General features: G+C 39.2%; 8 non-coding genes across 8 annotated transcripts; all 8 read right to left on the reverse strand.

Annotated features, from left to right (window-relative positions):
• Positions 1-4,225: 4,225 nt before the first annotated feature.
• On the reverse strand, positions 4,226-4,298 carry TRNAR-UCG (transfer RNA arginine (anticodon UCG)). The gene has a single exon. It is a non-coding gene; the product is annotated as a tRNA-Arg (tRNA).
• Positions 4,299-6,044: 1,746 nt separating this feature from the next.
• Positions 6,045-6,122, reverse strand: TRNAR-UCG (transfer RNA arginine (anticodon UCG)). Its single transcript has one exon. It is a non-coding gene; the product is annotated as a tRNA-Arg (tRNA).
• A 1,751-nt stretch (positions 6,123-7,873) lies between these two features.
• On the reverse strand, positions 7,874-7,946 carry TRNAR-UCG (transfer RNA arginine (anticodon UCG)). Its single transcript has one exon. It is a non-coding gene; the product is annotated as a tRNA-Arg (tRNA).
• A 1,751-nt stretch (positions 7,947-9,697) lies between these two features.
• Positions 9,698-9,770, reverse strand: TRNAR-UCG (transfer RNA arginine (anticodon UCG)). The gene has a single exon. It is a non-coding gene; the product is annotated as a tRNA-Arg (tRNA).
• A 1,751-nt stretch (positions 9,771-11,521) lies between these two features.
• TRNAQ-UUG (transfer RNA glutamine (anticodon UUG)) lies at positions 11,522-11,594 on the reverse strand. The gene has a single exon. It is a non-coding gene; the product is annotated as a tRNA-Gln (tRNA).
• A 5,399-nt stretch (positions 11,595-16,993) lies between these two features.
• Positions 16,994-17,066, reverse strand: TRNAR-UCG (transfer RNA arginine (anticodon UCG)). The gene has a single exon. It is a non-coding gene; the product is annotated as a tRNA-Arg (tRNA).
• Positions 17,067-18,817: 1,751 nt separating this feature from the next.
• TRNAR-UCG (transfer RNA arginine (anticodon UCG)) lies at positions 18,818-18,890 on the reverse strand. Its single transcript has one exon. It is a non-coding gene; the product is annotated as a tRNA-Arg (tRNA).
• Positions 18,891-20,641: 1,751 nt separating this feature from the next.
• Positions 20,642-20,714, reverse strand: TRNAR-UCG (transfer RNA arginine (anticodon UCG)). Its single transcript has one exon. It is a non-coding gene; the product is annotated as a tRNA-Arg (tRNA).
• Positions 20,715-23,191: the final 2,477 nt, after the last annotated feature.

Consider the following 23,191-nt stretch of genomic DNA (forward strand, 5'->3'; position numbering starts at 1 on the left):
GAATGTGACAATTTCAGAGTTCCTCATTCATAAGAAGTCTGTGAGATAGTATCTCAGAAAGATCTCAAGTTTATAGCAAAAATGGTTGTAAGGGTGATTTTTACCACACAATTGCAACTAAGTGCCTCAATCTGCAAGAGACCAGTCCTTGACAGATTACACAACTGGGGCAACAGCAAAGGCAGCAATTGTGTCAATCGTTTATGATTCTTCTCTAGTACTATACTTTTTCTGAGGGACAATTTGCATTATTCCTGGAGAAAATCATAGAGCTTCTACCCATGCATAGTTTCTGCTTTCTGCACGCACACACTCCCTGCACTGAGTCTACCCACAGTTCTGTTCGGATTGATTGTGCCATGACATATTGTTGTATACGTATTGCATATCCGTGGCATTTATGAAGAGGTACTTTGGTATGGCAGAAAGACAGAAAAGTAGCAATGCTGAAGGTATAACATGACTGATTGTGCAGTTTGCATTGGGCTTTCTTAATGAGTGAGAGTGAAATGAGTATTGTAAGAGTGTATTTCCAGTTTGTATGTAAAGATAAGTTGGGTGCTGTGACAAAAAGACTCAACCATGAAGGGACTCGAACCCTCAATCTTCTGATCTGAAGTCAGACGCCTTATCCATTAGGCCACATGGTCACTGACTGCAATATGTTTGGGTGTTTAGGGTTAGGTGGTATGAATGGATGTGGAACATATCAATTACAGGTGCGCAGGACAGGATCCCATACCGTTCTTCATCTTCTTTCCATCAAAGGAGTTTTTTCAAACAATATCTAGATAATTTCCAAAGTTTCATATCTTATGATGTGCTTTTTTGCCGTTAATCCTCCTTCTTCTTTTATTGAATACTCTGTTTTATGCTGCAATGGTATTTTTGGATTATTTGAAAAGAGAATGAAACTGCTTTGACAGTAGTTCAGACTTCCCATTTCTTGACTTGCTAATTTGCTCCCTGAATTAGCTTGTACAAGTGACATGAACAGGGCCTTGACCTAAGCACGTACCTGAAAGCCTGTCACCACCTCTAGAAATAAAATTCACAGCAGCTCAAAACATTCATTTTGAAAGAGAATATTTCAAGTGAGTCCAAGTTTAATTTCAATAAAGAAAGTTGTATAAAATGACACGCTGCACATTTGGGTAACCAGCATGACTCTTTTCAGTGAAGAAGTGGAATGGTTCTGTTGCAATATACTATCACCCTGGGAAGCTGCTACGAGGAAGAGTAAACAATATGATTAGGTTTCAGCAAAAATGTATTAGTTCAGGGTGTGCACCTCCGATAGACTTAAACTTACACACCCTGGTCTTTGAGAGTAGTGCCCTATCCATTGCGGCATTGAGGGTAATCTGCAAGACAGAGTTCCAAAATCATCCTTTCATCTCAGTTCATGGCCACATACAGTATTTCTGCAGTCATTCGTTTCACTTTTCTGTCTTTAATTAAACTGACCATTTTAAACCTCCGGCACACACCACTTCAATCTTACAGTTTTTGTGCTATCATAGGACCTTGGAACTTTTGGCAAGTGGACAGAAGCAGTCAGAGAACCACATCACAATACATACTCCTTTGTCTGATACCTTTCACAACAAACTGCTCTTGGAAAAAGACGTTAACCGGTCCTTGCTCTCAGACAGACACAGAAAGCCTGTCACCACCTCTACGAACATATTTCAATCAAACCAATATATATCATTCAATAATTATGCCTCTGTATCAATATAACTACATCTCGAGACAGAAAGGAATTTCAAAAACAATCTGCCCATTTGAATAACCAGCAGAGTTTTAAGGACGTACAAATTGGAATGTGACAATTTCAGAGTTCCTCATTCATAAGAAGTCTGTGAGATAGTATATCAGAAAGATCTCAAGTTTATAGCAAAAATGGTTGTAAGGGTGATTTATACCACACAATCGCAACTAGGTGCCTCAATCTGCAAGAGACCAGTCCTTGACAGATTACACAACTTGGGCAACAGCAAAGGCAGCAATTGTGTCAATCCTTTATGATTCTTCTCTAGTACTATACTTTTTCTGAGGGACAATTTGCATTATTCCTGGAGAAAATCATAGAGCTTCTACCCATGCATAGTTTCTGCTTTCTGCACGCACACACTCCCTGCAATGAATCTACCCACAGTTCTGTTCAGAATGATTGCGCCATGTCATATTGTTGTATACGTATTGCATATCCGTGGCATTTATGAAGAGGTACTTTGGTATGGCAGAAAGACAGAAAAGTAGCAATGCTGAAGGCATAACGTGACTGATTGTGCAGTTTGCATTGGGCTTTCTTAATGAGTGAGAGTGAAAGGAGTATTGTAAGAGTGTGTTTCCAGTTTGTATGTAAAGATAAGTTGGGTGCTGTGAGAAAAAGACTCAACCATGAAGGGACTCGAACCCTCAATCTTCTGATCAGAAGTCAGCCACCTTATCCATTAGGCCACATGGTCACTGACTACAATATGTTTGGGTGTTTAGGGTTAGGTGGTATGAATGGATGTGGAACATATCAATTACAGGTGCGCAGGACAGGATCCCATACCGTTCTTCATCTTCTTTCCATCAAAGGAGTTTTTTCAAACAATATCTAGATAATTTCCAAAGTTTCATATCTTATGCTGTGCTTTTTTGCCGTTAATCCTCCTTCTTCTTTTATTGAATACTCTGTTTTATGCTGCAATGGTATTTTTGGATTATTTGAAAAGAGAATGAAACTGCTTTGACAGTAGTTCAGACTTCCCATTTATTGACTTGCTAATTTGCTCCCTGAATTAGCTCATACAAGTGACATGAACAGGGCCTTGACCTAAGCACGTACCTGAAAGCCTGTCACCACCTCTAGAAATAAAATTCACAGCAGCTCAAAACATTCATTTTGAAAGAGAATATTTCAAGTGAGTCCAAGTTTAATTTCAATAAAGAAAGTTGTATAAAATGACACGCTGCACATTTGGGTAACCAGCATGACTCTTTTCAGTGAAGAAGTGGAATGGTTCTGTTGCAATATACTATCACCCTGGCAAGCTGCTACGAGGAAGAGTAAACAATATGATTAGGTTTCAGCAAAAATGTATTAGTTCAGGGTGTGCACCTCAGATAGACTTAAACTTACACACCCTGGTCTGTGAGAGTAGTGCCCTATCCATTGCGGCATTGAGGGTAATCTGCAAGACAGAGTTCCAAAATCATCCTTTCATCTCAGTTCATGGCTACATACAGTATTTCTGCAGTCATTCGTTTCACTTTTCTGTCTTTAATTAAACTGACCATTTTAAACCTCCGGCACACACCACTTCAATCTTACAGTTTTTGTGCTATCATAGGGCCTTGGAACTTTTGGCAAGTGGACAGAAGCAGTCAGAGAACCACATCACAATACATACTCCTTTGCCTGATACCTTTCACAACAAACTGCTCTTGGAAAAAGACGTTAACCGGTTCTTGCTCTCAGACAGACACAGAAAGCCTATCACCACCTCTACGAACATATTTCAATCAAACCAATATATATCATTCAACAATTATGCCTCTGTATCAATATAACTACAACTCGAGACAGAAAGGAATTTAAAAAACAATCTGCCCTTTTGAATAACCAGCATAGTTTTAAGGACGTACAAATTGGAATGTGACAATTTCAGACTTCCTCATTCATAAGAAGTCTGTGAGATAGTATCTCAGAAAGATCTCAAGTTTATAGCAAAAATGGTTGTAAGGGTGATTTTTACCACACAATTGCAACTAAGTGCCTCAATCTGCAAGAGACCAGTCCTTGACAGATTACACAACTGGGGCAACAGCAAAGGCAGCAATTGTGTCAATCGTTTATGATTCTTCTCTAGTACTATACTTTTTCTGAGGGACAATTTGCATTATTCCTGGAGAAAATCATAGAGCTTCTACCCATGCATAGTTTCTGCTTTCTGCACGCACACACTCCCTGCACTGAGTCTACCCACAGTTCTGTTCGGAATGATTGTGCCATGACATATTGTTGTATACGTATTGCATATCCGTGGCATTTATGAAGAGGTACTTTGGTATGGCAGAAAGACAGAAAAGTAGCAATGCTGAAGGTATAACATGACTGATTGTGCAGTTTGCATTGGGCTTTCTTAATGAGTGAGAGTGAAATGAGTATTGTAAGAGTGTATTTCCAGTTTGTATGTAAAGATAAGTTGGGTGCTGTGACAAAAAGACTCAACCATGAAGGGACTCGAACCCTCAATCTTCTGATCCGAAGTCAGACGCCTTATTCATTAGGCCACATGGTCACTGACTGCAATATGTTTGGGTGTTTAGGGTTAGGTGGTATGAATGGATGTGGAACATATCAATTACAGGTGCGCAGGACAGGATCCCATACCGTTCTTCATCTTCTTTCCATCAAAGGAGTTTTTTCAAACAATATCTAGATAATTTCCAAAGTTTCATATCTTATGATGTGCTTTTTTGCCGTTAATCCTCCTTCTTCTTTTATTGAATACTCTGTTTTATGCTGCAATGGTATTTTTGGATTATTTGAAAAGAGAATGAAACTGCTTTGACAGTAGTTCAGACTTCCCATTTCTTGACTTGCTAATTTGCTCCCTGAATTAGCTTGTACAAGTGACATGAACAGGGCCTTGACCTAAACACGTACCTGAAAGCCTGTCACCACCTCTAGAAATAAAATTCACAGCAGCTCAAAACATTAATTTTGAAAGAGAATATTTCAAGTGAGTCCAAGTTTAATTTCAATAAAGAAAGTTGTATAAAATGACACGCTGCACATTTGGGTAACCAGCATGACTCTTTTCAGTGAAGAAGTGGAATGGTTCTGTTGCAATATACTATCACCCTGGCAAGCTGCTACGAGGAAGAGTAAACAATATGATTAGGTTTCAGCAAAAATGTATTAGTTCAGGGTGTGCACCTCCGATAGACTTAAACTTACACACCCTGGTCTGTGAGAGTAGTGCCCTATCCATTGCGGCATTGAGGGTAATCTGCAAGACAGAGTTCCAAAATCATCCTTTCATCTCAGTTCATGGCCACATACAGTATTTCTGCAGTCATTCGTTTCACTTTTCTGTCTTTAATTAAACTGACCATTTTAAACCTCTGGCACACACCACTTCAATCTTACAGTTTTTGTGCTATCATAGGACCTTGGAACTTTTGGCAAGTGGACAGAAGCAGTCAGAGAACCACATCACAATACATACTCCTTTGTCTGATACCTTTCACAACAAACTGCTCTTGGAAAAAGACGTTAACTGGTCCTTGCTCTCAGACAGACACAGAAAGCCTATCACCACCTCTACGAACATATTTCAATCAAACCAATATATATCATTCAATAATTATGCCTCTGTATCAATATAACTACATCTCGAGACAGAAAGGAATTTAAAAAACAATCTGCCCATTTGAATAACCAGCAGAGTTTTAAGGACGTACAAATTGGAATGTGACAATTTCAGAGTTCCTCATTCATAAGAAGTCTGTGAGATAGTATATCAGAAAGATCTCAAGTTTATAGCAAAAATGGTTGTAAGGGTGATTTATACCACACAATCGCAACTAGGTGCCTGAATCTGCAAGAGACCAGTCCTTGACAGATTACACAACTTGGGCAACAGCAAAGGCAGCAATTGTGTCAATCCTTTATGATTCTTCTCTAGTACTATACTTTTTCTGAGGGACAATTTGCATTATTCCTGGAGAAAATCATAGAGCTTCTACCCATGCATAGTTTCTGCTTTCTGCACGCACACACTCCCTGCAATGAATCTACCCACAGTTCTGTTCAGAATGATTGCGCCATGTCATATTGTTGTATACGTATTGCATATCCGTGGCATTTATGAAGAGGTTCTTTGGTATGGCAGAAAGACAGAAAAGTAGCAATGCTGAAGGCATAACGTGACTGATTGTGCAGTTTGCATTGGGCTTTCTTAATGAGTGAGAGTGAAAGGAGTATTGTAAGAGTGTGTTTCCAGTTTGTATGTAAAGATAAGTTGGGTGCTGTGAGAAAAAGACTCACCCATGAAGGGACTCGAACCCTCAATCTTCTGATCCGAAGTCAGACACCTTATCCATTAGGCCACATGGTCACTGACTGCAATATGTTTGGGTGTTTAGGGTTAGGTGGTATGAATGGATGTGGAACATATCAATTACAGGTGCGCAGGACAGGATCCCATACCGTTCTTCATCTTCTTTCCATCAAAGGAGTTTTTTCAAACAATATCTAGATAATTTCCAAAGTTTCATATCTTATGCTGTGCTTTTTTGCCGTTAATCCTCCTTCTTCTTTTATTGCATACTCTGTTTTATGCTGCAATGGTATTTTTGGATTATTTGAAAAGAGAATGAAACTGCTTTGACAGTAGTTCAGACTTCCCATTTATTGACTTGCTAATTTGCTCCCTGAATTAGCTTATACAAGTGACATGAACAGGGCCTTGACCTAAGCACGTACCTGAAAGCCTGTCACCACCTCTAGAAATAAAATTCACAGCAGCTCAAAACATTCATTTTGAAAGAGAATATTTCAAGTGAGTCCAAGTTTAATTTCAATAAAGAAAGTTGTATAAAATGACACGCTGCACATTTGGGTAACCAGCATGACTCTTTTCAGTGAAGAAGTGGAATGGTTCTGTTGCAAAATACTATCACCCTGGCAAGCTGCTACGAGGAAGAGTAAACAATATGATTAGGTTTCAGCAAAAATGTATTAGTTCAGGGTGTGCACCTCCGATAGACTTAAACTTACACACCCTGGTCTGTGAGAGTAGTGCCCTATCCATTGCGGCATTGAGGGTAATCTGCAAGACAGAGTTCCAAAATCATCCTTTCATCTCAGTTCATGGCCACATACAGTATTTCTGCAGTCATTCGTTTCACTTTTCTGTCTTTAATTAAACTGACCATTTTAAACCTCCGGCACACACCACTTCAATCTTACAGTTTTTGTGCTATCATAGGGCCTTGGAACTTTTGGCAAGTGGACAGAAGCAGTCAGAGAACCACATCACAATACATACTCCTTTGTCTGATACCTTTCACAACAAACTGCTCTTGGAAAAAGACGTTAACCGGTCCTTGCTCTCAGACAGACACAGAAAGCCTATCACCACCTCTACGAACATATTTCAATCAAACCAATATATATCATTCAATAATTATGCCTCTGTATCAATATAACTACAACTCGAGACAGAAAGGAATTTAAAAAACAATCTGCCCATTTGAATAACCAGCAGAGTTTTAAGGACGTACAAATTGGAATGTGACAATTTCAGAGTTCCTCATTCATAAGAAGTCTGTGAGATAGTATCTCAGAAAGATCTCAAGTTTATAGCAAAAATGGTTGTAAGGGTGATTTATACCACACAATCGCAACTAGGTGCCTCAATCTGCAAGAGACCAGTCCTTGACAGATTACACAACTGGGGCAACAGCAAAGGCAGCAATTGTGTCAATCCTTTATGATTCTTCTCTAGTACTATACTTTTTCTGAGGGACAATTTGCATTATTCCTGGAGAAAATCATAGAGCTTCTACCCATGCATAGTTTCTGCTTTCTGCACGCACACACTCCCTGCACTGAGTCTACCCACAGTTCTGTTCGGAATGATTGTGCCATGACATATTGTTGTATACGTATTGCATATCCGTGGCATTTATGAAGAGGTACTTTGGTATGGCAGAAAGACAGAAAAGTAGCAATGCTGAAGGTATAACATGACTGATTGTGCAGTTTGCATTGGGCTTTCTTAATGAGTGAGAGTGAAATGATTATTGTAAGAGTGTATTTCCAGTTTGTATGTAAAGATAAGTTGGGTGCTGTGACAAAAAGACTCAACCATGAAGGGACTCGAACCCTCAATCTTCTGATCCGAAGTCAGACGCCTTATCCATTAGGCCACATGGTCACTGACTGCAGTAAGTTTGGGTGTTTAGGGTTAGGTGGTATGAATGGATGTGGAACATATCAATTACAGGTGCGCAGGACAGGATCCCATACCGTTCTTCATCTTCTTTCCATCAAAGGAGTTTTTTCAAACAATATCTAGATAATTTCCAAAGTTTCATATCTTATGATGTGCTTTTTTGCCGTTAATCCTCCTTCTTCTTTTATTGAATACTCTGTTTTATGCTGCAATGGTATTTTTGGATTATTTGAAAAGAGAATGAAACTGCTTTGACAGTAGTTCAGACTTCCCATTTATTGACTTGCTAATTTGCTCCCTGAATTAGCTTATACAAGTGACATGAACAGGGCCTTGACCTAAGCACGTACCTGAAAGGCTGTCACCACCTCTGGAAATAAAATTCACAGCAGCTCAAAACATTCATTTTGAAAGAGAATATTTCAAGTGAGTCCAAGTTTAATTTCAATAAAGAAAGCTGTATAAAATGACACGCTGCACATTTGGGTAACCAACATGACACTTTTCAGTGAAGAAGTGGAATGGTTCTGTTGCAATATACTATCACCCTGGCAAGCTGCTACGAGGAAGAGTAAACAATATGATTAGGTTTCAGCAAAAATGTATTAGTTCAGGGTGTGCACCTCAGATAGACTTAAACTTACACACCCTGGTCTGTGAGAGTAGTGCCCTATCCATTGCGGCATTGAGGGTAATCTGCAAGACAGAGTTCCAAAATCATCCTTTCATCTCAGTTGATGGCTACATACAGTATTTCTGCAGTCATTCGTTTCACTTTTCTGTCTTTAATTAAACTGACCATTTTAAACCTCCGGCACCCACCACTTCAATCTTACCGTTTTTGTGCTATCATAGGGCCTTGGAACTTTTGGCAAGTGGACAGAAGCAGTCAGAGAACCACATCACAATACATACTCCTTTGTCTGATACCTTTCACAACAAACTGCTCTTGGAAAAAGACGTTAACCGGTCCTTGCTCTCAGACAGACACAGAAAGCCTATCACCACCTCTACGAACATATTTCAATCAAACCAATATATATCATTCAATAATTATGCCTCTGTATCAATATAACTACAACTCGAGACAGAAAGGAATTTAAAAAACAATCTGCCCATTTGAATAACCAGCAGAGTTTTAAGGACGTACAAATTGGAATGTGACAATTTCAGAGTTCCTCATTCATAAGAAGTCTGTGAGATAGTATCTCAGAAAGATCTCAAGTTTATAGCAAAAATGGTTGTAAGGGTGATTTATACCACACAATCGCAACTAGGTGCCTCAATCTGCAAGAGACCAGTCCTTGACAGATTACACAACTGGGGCAACAGCAAAGGCAGCAATTGTGTCAATCCTTTATGATTCTTCTCTAGTACTATACTTTTTCTGAGGGACAATTTGCATTATTCCTGGAGAAAATCATAGAGCTTCTACCCATGCATAGTTTCTGCTTTCTGCACGCACACACTCCCTGCACTGAGTCTACCCACAGTTCTGTTCGGAATGATTGTGCCATGACATATTGTTGTATACGTATTGCATATCCGTGGCATTTATGAAGAGGTACTTTGGTATGGCAGAAAGACAGAAAAGTAGCAATGCTGAAGGCATAACGTGACTGATAGTGCAGTTTGCATTGGGCTTTCTTAATTAGTGAGAGTGAAAGGAGTATTGTAAGAGTGTGTTTCCAGTTTGTATGTAAAGATAAGTTGGGTGCTGTGAGAAAAAGACTCAACCATGAAGGGACTCGAACCCTCAATCTTCTGATCCGAAGTCAGACGCCTTATCCATTAGGCCACATGGTCACTGACTGCAATACGTTTGGGTGTTTAGGGTTAGGTGGTATGAATGGATGTGGAACATATCAATTACAGGTGCGCAGGACAGGATCCCATACCGTTCTTCATCTTCTTTCCATCAAAGGGGTTTTTTCAAACAATATCTAGATAATTTCCAAAGTTTCATATCTTATGATGTGCTTTTTTGCCGTTAATCCTCCTTCTTCTTTTATTGAATACTCTGTTTTATGCTGCAATGGTATTTTTGGATTATTTGAAAAGAGAATGAAACTGCTTTGACAGTAGTTCAGACTTCCCATTTATTGACTTGCTAATTTGCTCCCTGAATTAGCTTATACAAGTGACATGAACAGGGCCTTGACCTAAGCACGTACCTGAAAGGCTGTCACCACCTCTGGAAATAAAATTCACAGCAGCTCAAAACATTCATTTTGAAAGAGAATATTTCAAGTGAGTCCAAGTTTAATTTCAATAAAGAAAGCTGTATAAAATGACACGCTGCACATTTGGGTAACCAACATGACACTTTTCAGTGAAGAAGTGGAATGGTTCTGTTGCAATATACTATCACCCTGGCAAGCTGCTACGAGGAAGAGTAAACAATATGATTAGGTTTCAGCAAAAATGTATTAGTTCAGGGTGTGCACCTCAGATAGACTTAAACTTACACACCCTGGTCTGTGAGAGTAGTGCCCTATCCATTGCGGCATTGAGGGTAATCTGCAAGACAGAGTTCCAAAATCATCCTTTCATCTCAGTTCATGGCTACATACAGTATTTCTGCAGTCATTCGTTTCACTTTTCTGTCTTTAATTAAACTGACCATTTTAAACCTCCGGCACCCACCACTTCAGTCTTACCGTTTTTGTGCTATCATAGGGCCTTGGAACTTTTGGCAAGTGGACAGAAGCAGTCAGAGAACCACATCACAATACATACTCCTTTGCCTGATACCTTTCACAACAAACTGCTCTTGGAAAAAGACGTTAACCGGTTCTTGCTCTCAGACAGACACAGAAAGCCTATCACCACCTCTACGAACATATTTCAATCAAACCAATATATATCATTCAACAATTATGCCTCTGTATCAATATAACTACAACTCGAGACAGAAAGGAATTTAAAAAACAATCTGCCCTTTTGAATAACCAGCATAGTTTTAAGGACGTACAAATTGGAATGTGACAATTTCAGACTTCCTCATTCATAAGAAGTCTGTGAGATAGTATCTCAGAAAGATCTCAAGTTTATAGCAAAAATGGTTGTAAGGGTGATTTTTACCACACAATTGCAACTAAGTGCCTCAATCTGCAAGAGACCAGTCCTTGACAGATTACACAACTGGGGCAACCGCAAAGGCAGCAATTGTGTCAATCGTTTATGATTCTTCTCTAGTACTATACTTTTTCTGAGGGACAATTTGCATTATTCCTGGAGAAAATCATAGAGCTTCTACCCATGCATAGTTTCTGCTTTCTGCACGCACACACTCCCTGCACTGAGTCTACCCACAGTTCTGTTCGGAATGATTGTGCCATGACATATTGTTGTATACGTATTGCATATCCGTGGCATTTATGAAGAGGTACTTTGGTATGGCAGAAAGACAGAAAAGTAGCAATGCTGAAGGTATAACATGACTGATTGTGCAGTTTGCATTGGGCTTTCTTAATGAGTGAGAGTGAAATGAGTATTGTAAGAGTGTATTTCCAGTTTGTATGTAAAGATAAGTTGGGTGCTGTGACAAAAAGACTCAACCATGAAGGGACTCGAACCCTCAATCTTCTGATCCAAAGTCAGACGCCTTATTCATTAGGCCACATGGTCACTGACTGCAATATGTTTGGGTGTTTAGGGTTAGGTGGTATGAATGGATGTGGAACATATCAATTACAGGTGCGCAGGACAGGATCCCATACCGTTCTTCATCTTCTTTCCATCAAAGGAGTTTTTTCAAACAATATCTAGATAATTTCCAAAGTTTCATATCTTATGATGTGCTTTTTTGCCGTTAATCCTCCTTCTTCTTTTATTGAATACTCTGTTTTATGCTGCAATGGTATTTTTGGATTATTTGAAAAGAGAATGAAACTGCTTTGACAGTAGTTCAGACTTCCCATTTCTTGACTTGCTAATTTGCTCCCTGAATTAGCTTGTACAAGTGACATGAACAGGGCCTTGACCTAAACACGTACCTGAAAGCCTGTCACCACCTCTAGAAATAAAATTCACAGCAGCTCAAAACATTAATTTTGAAAGAGAATATTTCAAGTGAGTCCAAGTTTAATTTCAATAAAGAAAGTTGTATAAAATGACACGCTGCACATTTGGGTAACCAGCATGACTCTTTTCAGTGAAGAAGTGGAATGGTTCTGTTGCAATATACTATCACCCTGGCAAGCTGCTACGAGGAAGAGTAAACAATATGATTAGGTTTCAGCAAAAATGTATTAGTTCAGGGTGTGCACCTCCGATAGACTTAAACTTACACACCCTGGTCTGTGAGAGTAGTGCCCTATCCATTGCGGCATTGAGGGTAATCTGCAAGACAGAGTTCCAAAATCATCCTTTCATCTCAGTTCATGGCCACATACAGTATTTCTGCAGTCATTCGTTTCACTTTTCTGTCTTTAATTAAACTGACCATTTTAAACCTCTGGCACACACCACTTCAATCTTACAGTTTTTGTGCTATCATAGGACCTTGGAACTTTTGGCAAGTGGACAGAAGCAGTCAGAGAACCACATCACAATACATACTCCTTTGTCTGATACCTTTCACAACAAACTGCTCTTGGAAAAAGACGTTAACTGGTCCTTGCTCTCAGACAGACACAGAAAGCCTATCACCACCTCTACGAACATATTTCAATCAAACCAATATATATCATTCAATAATTATGCCTCTGTATCAATATAACTACATCTCGAGACAGAAAGGAATTTAAAAAACAATCTGCCCATTTGAATAACCAGCAGAGTTTTAAGGACGTACAAATTGGAATGTGACAATTTCAGAGTTCCTCATTCATAAGAAGTCTGTGAGATAGTATATCAGAAAGATCTCAAGTTTATAGCAAAAATGGTTGTAAGGGTGATTTATACCACACAATCGCAACTAGGTGCCTGAATCTGCAAGAGACCAGTCCTTGACAGATTACACAACTTGGGCAACAGCAAAGGCAGCAATTGTGTCAATCCTTTATGATTCTTCTCTAGTACTATACTTTTTCTGAGGGACAATTTGCATTATTCCTGGAGAAAATCATAGAGCTTCTACCCATGCATAGTTTCTGCTTTCTGCACGCACACACTCCCTGCAATGAATCTACCCACAGTTCTGTTCAGAATGATTGCGCCATGTCATATTGTTGTATACGTATTGCATATCCGTGGCATTTATGAAGAGGTACTTTGGTATGGCAGAAAGACAGAAAAGTAGCAATGCTGAAGGCATAACGTGACTGATTGTGCAGTTTGCATTGGGCTTTCTTAATGAGTGAGAGTGAAAGGAGTATTGTAAGAGTGTGTTTCCAGTTTGTATGTAAAGATAAGTTGGGTGCTGTGAGAAAAAGACTCACCCATGAAGGGACCCGAACCCTCAATCTTCTGATCCGAAGTCAGACACCTTATCCATTAGGCCACATGGTCACTGACTGCAATATGTTTGGATGTTTAGGGTTAGGTGGTATGAATGGATGTGGAACATATCAATTACAGGTGCGCAGGACAGGATCCCATACCGTTCTTCATCTTCTTTCCATCAAAGGAGTTTTTTCAAACAATATCTAGATAATTTCCAAAGTTTCATATCTTATGATGTGCTTTTTTGCCGTTAATCCTCCTTCTTCTTTTATTGAATACTCTGTTTTATGCTGCAATGGTATTTTTGGATTATTTGAAAAGAGAATGAAACTGCTTTGACAGTAGTTCAGACTTCCCATTTCTTGACTTGCTAATTTGCTCCCTGAATTAGCTTGTACAAGTGACATGAACAGGGCCTTGACCTAAACACGTACCTGAAAGCCTGTCACCACCTCTAGAAATAAAATTCACAGCAGCTCAAAACATTAATTTTGAAAGAGAATATTTCAAGTGAGTCCAAGTTTAATTTCAATAAAGAAAGTTGTATAAAATGACACGCTGCACATTTGGGTAACCAGCATGACTCTTTTCAGTGAAGAAGTGGAATGGTTCTGTTGCAATATACTATCACCCTGGCAAGCTGCTACGAGGAAGAGTAAACAATATGATTAGGTTTCAGCAAAAATGTATTAGTTCAGGGTGTGCACCTCCGATAGACTTAAACTTACACACCCTGGTCTGTGAGAGTAGTGCCCTATCCATTGCGGCATTGAGGGTAATCTGCAAGACAGAGTTCCAAAATCATCCTTTCATCTCAGTTCATGGCCACATACAGTATTTCTGCAGTCATTCGTTTCACTTTTCTGTCTTTAATTAAACTGACCATTTTAAACCTCTGGCACACACCACTTCAATCTTACAGTTTTTGTGCTATCATAGGACCTTGGAACTTTTGGCAAGTGGACAGAAGCAGTCAGAGAACCACATCACAATACATACTCCTTTGTCTGATACCTTTCACAACAAACTGCTCTTGGAAAAAGACGTTAACTGGTCCTTGCTCTCAGACAGACACAGAAAGCCTATCACCACCTCTACGAACATATTTCAATCAAACCAATATATATCATTCAATAATTATGCCTCTGTATCAATATAACTACATCTCGAGACAGAAAGGAATTTAAAAAACAATCTGCCCATTTGAATAACCAGCAGAGTTTTAAGGACGTACAAATTGGAATGTGACAATTTCAGAGTTCCTCATTCATAAGAAGTCTGTGAGATAGTATATCAGAAAGATCTCAAGTTTATAGCAAAAATGGTTGTAAGGGTGATTTATACCACACAATCGCAACTAGGTGCCTGAATCTGCAAGAGACCAGTCCTTGACAGATTACACAACTTGGGCAACAGCAAAGGCAGCAATTGTGTCAATCCTTTATGATTCTTCTCTAGTACTATACTTTTTCTGAGGGACAATTTGCATTATTCCTGGAGAAAATCATAGAGCTTCTACCCATGCATAGTTTCTGCTTTCTGCACGCACACACTCCCTGCAATGAATCTACCCACAGTTCTGTTCAGAATGATTGCGCCATGTCATATTGTTGTATACGTATTGCATATCCGTGGCATTTATGAAGAGGTACTTTGGTATGGCAGAAAGACAGAAAAGTAGCAATGCTGAAGGCATAACGTGACTGATTGTGCAGTTTGCATTGGGCTTTCTTAATGAGTGAGAGTGAAAGGAGTATTGTAAGAGTGTGTTTCCAGTTTGTATGTAAAGATAAGTTGGGTGCTGTGAGAGAAAGACTCACCCATGAAGGGACCCGAACCCTCAATCTTCTGATCCGAAGTCAGACACCTTATCCATTAGGCCACATGGTCACTGACTGCAACATGTTTGGATGTTTAGGGTTAGGTGGTATGAATGGATGTGGAACATATCAATTACAGGTGCGCAGGACAGGATCCCATACCGTTCTTCATCTTCTTTCCATCAAAGGAGTTTTTTCAAACAATATCTAGATAATTTCCAAAGTTTCATATCTTATGCTGTGCTTTTTTGCCGTTAATCCTCCTTCTTCTTTTATTGCATACTCTGTTTTATGCTGCAATGGTATTTTTGGATTATTTGAAAAGAGAATGAAACTGCTTTGACAGTAGTTCAGACTTCCCATTTATTGACTTGCTAATTTGCTCCCTGAATTAGCTTATACAAGTGACATGAACAGGGCCTTGACCTAAGCACGTACCTGAAAGCCTGTCACCACCTCTAGAAATAAAATTCACAGCAGCTCAAAACATTCATTTTGAAAGAGAATATTTCAAGTGAGTCCAAGTTTAATTTCAATAAAGAAAGTTGTATAAAATGACACGCTGCACATTTGGGTAACCAGCATGACTCTTTTCAGTGAAGAAGTGGAATGGTTCTGTTGCAAAATACTATCACCCTGGCAAGCTGCTACGAGGAAGAGTAAACAATATGATTAGGTTTCAGCAAAAATGTATTAGTTCAGGGTGTGCACCTCCGATAGACTTAAACTTACACACCCTGGTCTGTGAGAGTAGTGCCCTATCCATTGCGGCATTGAGGGTAATCTGCAAGACAGAGTTCCAAAATCATCCTTTCATCTCAGTTCATGGCCACATACAGTATTTCTGCAGTCATTCGTTTCACTTTTCTGTCTTTAATTAAACTGACCATTTTAAACCTCCGGCACACACCACTTCAATCTTACAGTTTTTGTGCTATCATAGGGCCTTGGAACTTTTGGCAAGTGGACAGAAGCAGTCAGAGAACCACATCACAATACATACTCCTTTGTCGGATACCTTTCACAACAAACTGCTCTTGGAAAAAGACGTTAACCGGTCCTTGCTCTCAGACAGACACAGAAAGCCTATCACCACCTCTACGAACATATTTCAATCAAACCAATATATATCATTCAATAATTATGCCTCTGTATCAATATAACTACAACTCGAGACAGAAAGGAATTTAAAAAACAATCTGCCCATTTGAATAACCAGCAGAGTTTTAAGGACGTACAAATTGGAATGTGACAATTTCAGAGTTCCTCATTCATAAGAAGTCTGTGAGATAGTATCTCAGAAAGATCTCAAGTTTATAGCAAAAATGGTTGTAAGGGTGATTTATACCACACAATCACAACTAGGTGCCTCAATCTGCAAGAGACCAGTCCTTGACAGATTACACAACTGGGGCAACAGCAAAGGCAGCAATTGTGTCAATCGTTTATGATTCTTCTCTAGTACTATACTTTTTCTGAGGGACAATTTGCATTATTCCTGGAGAAAATCATAGAGCTTCTACCCATGCATAGTTTCTGCTTTCTGCACGCACACACTCCCTGCACTGAGTCTACCCACAGTTCTGTTCGGAATGATTGTGCCATGACATATTGTTGTATACGTATTGCATATCCGTGGCATTTATGAAGAGGTACTTTGGTATGGCAGAAAGACAGAAAAGTAGCAATGCTGAAGGTATAACATGACTGATTGTGCAGTTTGCATTGGGCTTTCTTAATGAGTGAGAGTGAAATGATTATTGTAAGAGTGTATTTCCAGTTTGTATGTAAAGATAAGTTGGGTGCTGTGACAAAAAGACTCAACCACGAAGGGACTCGAACCCTCAATCTTCTGATCCGAAGTCAGACGCCTTATCCATTAGGCCACATGGTCACTGACTGCAGTAACTTTGGGTGTTTAGGGTTAGGTGGTATGAATGGATGTGGAACATATCAATTACAGGTGCGCAGGACAGGATCCCATACCGTTCTTCATCTTCTTTCCATCAAAGGAGTTTTTTCAAACAATATCTAGATAATTTCCAAAGTTTCATATCTTATGATGTGCTTTTTTGCCGTTAATCCTCCTTCTTCTTTTATTGAAATCTCTGTTTTATGCTGCAATGGTATTTTTGGATTATTTGAAAAGAGAATGAAACTGCTTTGACAGTAGTTCAGACTTCCCATTTATTGACTTGCTAATTTGCTCCCTGAATTAGCTTATACAAGTGACATGAACAGGGCCTTGACCTAAGCACGTACCTGAAAGGCTGTCACCACCTCTGGAAATAAAATTCACAGCAGCTCAAAACATTCATTTTGAAAGAGAATATTTCAAGTGAGTCCAAGTTTAATTTCAATAAAGAAAGCTGTATAAAATGACACGATGCACATTTGGGTAACCAACATGACACTTTTCAGTGAAGAAGTGGAATGGTTCTGTTGCAATATACTATCACCCTGGCAAGCTGCTACGAGGAAGAGTAAACAATATGATTAGGTTTCAGCAAAAATGTATTAGTTCAGGGTGTGCACCTCAGATAGACTTAAACTTACACACCCTGGTCTGTGAGAGTAGTGCCCTATCCATTGCGGCATTGAGGGTAATCTGCAAGACAGAGTTCCAAAATCATCCTTTCATCTCAGTTCATGGCTACATACAGTATTTCTGCAGTCATTCGTTTCACTTTTCTGTCTTTAATTAAACTGACCATTTTAAACCTCCGGCACCCACCACTTCAATCTTACCGTTTTTGTGCTATCATAGGGCCTTGGAACTTTTGGCAAGTGGACAGAAGCAGTCAGAGAACCACATCACAATACATACTCCTTTGCCTGATACCTTTCACAACAAACTGCTCTTGGAAAAAGACGTTAACCGGTTCTTGCTCTCCGACAGACACAGAAAGCCTATCACCACCTCTACGAACATATTTCAATCAAACCAATATATATCATTCAACAATTATGCCTCTGTATGAATATAACTACAACTCGAGACAGAAAGGAATTTAAAAAACAATCTGCCCTTTTGAATAACCAGCATAGTTTTAAGGACGTACAAATTGGAATGTGACAATTTCAGAGTTCCTCATTCATAAGAAGTCTGTGAGATAGTATCTCAGAAAGATCTCAAGTTTATAGCAAAAATGGTTGTAAGGGTGATTTTTACCACACAATTGTAACTAAGTGCCTCAATCTGCAAGAGACCAGTCCTTGACAGATTACACAACTGGGGCAACAGCAAAGGCAGCAATTGTGTCAATCGTTTATGATTCTTCTCTAGTACTATACTTTTTCTGAGGGACAATTTGCATTATTCCTGGAGAAAATCATAGAGCTTCTACCCATGCATAGTTTCTGCTTTCTGCACGCACACACTCCCTGCACTGAGTCTACCCACAGTTCTGTTCGGAATGATTGTGCCATGACATATTGTTGTATACGTATTGCATATCCGTGGCATTTATGAAGAGGTACTTTGGTATGGCAGAAAGACAGAAAAGTAGCAATGCTGAAGGTATAACATGACTGATTGTGCAGTTTGCATTGGGCTTTCTTAATGAGTGAGAGTGAAATGAGTATTGTAAGAGTGTATTTCCAGTTTGTATGTAAAGATAAGTTGGGTGCTGTGACAAAAAGACTCAACCATGAAGGGACTCGAACCCTCAATCTTCTGATCCGAAGTCAGACGCCTTATCCATTAGGCCACATGGTCACTGACTGCAATATGTTTGGGTGTTTAGGGTTAGGTGGTATGAATGGATGTGGAACATATCAATTACAGGTGCGCAGGACAGGATCCCATACCGTTCTTCATCTTCTTTCCATCAAAGGAGTTTTTTCAAACAATATCTAGATAATTTCCAAAGTTTCATATCTTATGATGTGCTTTTTTGCCGTTAATCCTCCTTCTTCTTTTATTGAATACTCTGTTTTATGCTGCAATGGTATTTTTGGATTATTTGAAAAGAGAATGAAACTGCTTTGACAGTAGTTCAGACTTCCCATTTCTTGACTTGCTAATTTGCTCCCTGAATTAGCTTGTACAAGTGACATGAACAGGGCCTTGACCTAAGCACGTACCTGAAAGCCTGTCACCACCTCTAGAAATAAAATTCACAGCAGCTCAAAACATTAATTTTGAAAGAGAATATTTCAAGTGAGTCCAAGTTTAATTTCAATAAAGAAAGTTGTATAAAATGACACGCTGCACATTTGGGTAACCAGCATGACTCTTTTCAGTGAAGAAGTGGAATGGTTCTGTTGCAATATACTATCACCCTGGCAAGCTGCTACGAGGAAGAGTAAACAATATGATTAGGTTTCAGCAAAAATGTATTAGTTCAGGGTGTGCACCTCCGATAGACTTAAACTTACACACCCTGGTCTGTGAGAGTAGTGCCCTATCCATTGCGGCATTGAGGGTAATCTGCAAGACAGAGTTCCAAAATCATCCTTTCATCTCAGTTCATGGCCACATACAGTATTTCTGCAGTCATTCGTTTCACTTTTCTGTCTTTAATTAAACTGACCATTTTAAACCTCCGGCACCCACCACTTCAATCTTTCCATTTTTGTGCTATCATAGGGCCTTGGAACTTTTGGCAAGTGGACAGAAGCAGTCAGAGAACCACATCACAATACATACTCCTTTGCCTGATACCTTTCACAACAAACTGCTCTTGGAAAAAGACGTTAACCGGTCCTTGCTCTCAGACAGACACAGAAAGCCTATCACCACCTCTACGAACATATTTCAATCAAACCAATATATATCATTCAACAATTATGCCTCTGTATCAATATAACTACAACTCGAGACAGAAAGGAATTTAAAAAACAATCTGCCCTTTTGAATAACTAGCATAGGTTTAAGGACGTACAAATTGGAATGTGACAATTTCAGAGTTCCTCATTCATAAGAAGTCTGTGAGATAGTATCTCAGAAAGATCTCAAGTTTATAGCAAAAATGGTTGTAAGGGTGATTTTTACCACACAATTGCAACTAAGTGCCTCAATCTGCAAGAGACCAGTCCTTGACAGATTACACAACTGGGGCAACAGCAAAGGCAGCAATTGTGTCAATCGTTTATGATTCTTCTCTAGTACTATACTTTTTCTGAGGGACAATTTGCATTATTCCTGGAGAAAATCATAGAGCTTCTACCCATGCATAGTTTCTGCTTTCTGCACGCACACACTCCCTGCACTGAGTCTACCCACAGTTCTGTTCGGAATGATTGTGCCATGACATATTGTTGTATACGTATTGCATATCCGTGGCATTTATGAAGAGGTACTTTGGTATGGCAGAAAGACAGAAAAGTAGCAATGCTGAAGGTATAACATGACTGATTGTGCAGTTTGCATTGGGCTTTCTTAATGAGTGAGAGTGAAATGAGTATTGTAAGAGTGTATTTCCAGTTTGTATGTAAAGATAAGTTGGGTGCTGTGACAAAAAGACTCAACCATGAAGGGACTCAAACCCTCAATCTTCTGATCCGAAGTCAGACGCCTTATCCATTAGGCCACATGGTCACTGACTGCAATATGTTTGGGTGTTTAGGGTTAGGTGGTATGAATGGATGTGGAACATATCAATTACAGGTGCGCAGGACAGGATCCCATACCGTTCTTCATCTTCTTTCCATCAAAGGAGTTTTTTCAAACAATATCTAGATAATTTCCAAAGTTTCATATCTTATGATGTGCTTTTTTGCCGTTAATCCTCCTTCTTCTTTTATTGAATACTCTGTTTTATGCTGCAATGGTATTTTTGGATTATTTGAAAAGAGAATGAAACTGCTTTGACAGTAGTTCAGACTTCCCATTTCTTGACTTGCTAATTTGCTCCCTGAATTAGCTTATACAAGTGACATGAACAGGGCCTTGACCTAAGCACGTACCTGAAAGCCTGTCACCACCTCTAGAAATAAAATTCACAGCAGCTCAAAACATTCATTTTGAAAGAGAATATTTCAAGTGAGTCCAAGTTTAATTTCAATAAAGAAAGTTGTATAAAATGACACGCTGCACATTTGGGTAACCTGCATGACTCTTTTCAGTGAAGAAGTGGAATGGTTCTGTTGCAATATACTATCACCCTGGCAAGCTGCTACGAGGAAGAGTAAACAATATGATTAGGTTTCAGCAAAAATGTATTAGTTCAGGGTGTGCACTGATAGAGTGTTCCTTCCTAATAAATTACCTGTATTTGGACGCTCTTGGGTCGATGAATCTTTTGACCAAGTGGGGCTCTCTTCACCCGAGATTAATCAATTTAATCAAATCAATAATCAATAACGAACATAAGCAATGCCCTGATCAACATAACACTTCACAATTAATCCAGAAAACATTTCGGCGAACCATGACCTTTCGGCCATGAATAACCACACCAGTTTATTCAAAGTTAATGAATTTATTTCCCTATATTAACAAAGCTAGCACGATATAAATGTGTCTCAACACCAAATGATAGATGTAAATGAACATTAATAGCTGTCCATAACGGCGAAAAAGATGCAATCTATGCAGCATTTGAATAACAATGCATTCGATAATAGCAACGCAAACCACTAAAACTATAATCTGTAATGAGCTAATTGCATACATTAGTCAGCATAACAAGGTCTCAAATTGCATCGTGCAACAAATGAATCCTCATCTAACCTCAAATTAGCATCTGCATGTGGGACTTCATGCAAAAACAATTTAGCAACATTGATTTGGAAAACTCCTAACTAGGGCTCTCATCAAAAATCAGCAGTTGGTTACCAAAAAAAGAAACACAATGCAATTGTACATTTTCCTTTCATATTTACCAAATTCAATCAGCATTCAAGGAAGTCTTCGTCTCACAGGTACCGGTTTCCGATCAGCATGGGAAGGGGCAAAGGGGCGGGGTGGACGGGGCAATTGCCTCACAGCGGCAAGATAAAAGGACAAAACACCTACTTTATGCAAAGGGACAGATCAAAGTTAAAGTCTCTAGGGCGAGAATTTCTTAAAGTCTCTTTCTCTCGATTAGAGAAAGCATCAAAGTCTCATTCAAAATGGCGTCGAACATCAATTGGCATCGTAGAAGATGGCAAAATGACGAGGTCGGTAAGATGGGCCATAATGGCTGCAATGTCCTGCAAATGGCGGGTAATGGCTAATGGGCAATAATGTCCTCCATGGGTGCAGTGGGTAATGGCCAAAGGCTGATGGCTAAAAATGGCAATGGCTGCTTTCTTCTTGTGCACCAGGTTTAAATAAACAACAGTTCAAATCCAGTAGGATCTTCCATTGGAGGGTTCATAGGTTGGCTTCAAATTGTCCAATCAAAAACAACAATTCACAAGCTTCTACCTAGGCATACATAGGCATACATTATACGGGAACGTAAGTTGCAACATATTTTACCAATTAACTCACTTTCAGAGCTTCCATTGTCTGCACCTGCAGATTGACCTTGGAGCAAAGAAGAAGATGCCAGGCTGGCACGAAACCTTAAAGATAAGCATGTGAACCGATCTCACTGGAAAAGTACAGCTTCAAGCAGGAATACACGTTTATTAGCACATTAGAAAAACACGAGCATCTAAACCGTGAGACAAGGCAACTAGGCCGAAGCCTCCACTGAAGTTATGCTAAGTTAAAACATTTCAAACAAGCAAATCATGGCACACGTTTACGGTTATGTCAGATTAGTACAATTTTAATACATCACATTATATAAAGCACGCTTATAAATGTTGGCGAACTACTCTGAGGGCACATTTGTCCCCGTACAATCTTTATTAGTTCGGTTAAAGTCACACTTGATTATTGCAGCACTACGTTTATGCGCTAATAAATGTAAAACCTTCATTTCTGCGTCATCAATCCCTCCTCTGATGACTATTTGTCATCACACAAAACTATTCCCACAAATTTTATTCCATTAAAATTCTGTCAGTTCTCTTTGCCTTTTAGTTCCCCTTGTTCTTGCCTTGTTTTCTTCTGCCATTCTTTTCATCATTTTCTCTTCC

Source organism: Pleurodeles waltl, chromosome 4_1, assembly GCF_031143425.1.
Source record: "Pleurodeles waltl isolate 20211129_DDA chromosome 4_1, aPleWal1.hap1.20221129, whole genome shotgun sequence".
NCBI lineage: Eukaryota > Metazoa > Chordata > Amphibia > Caudata > Salamandridae > Pleurodeles > Pleurodeles waltl.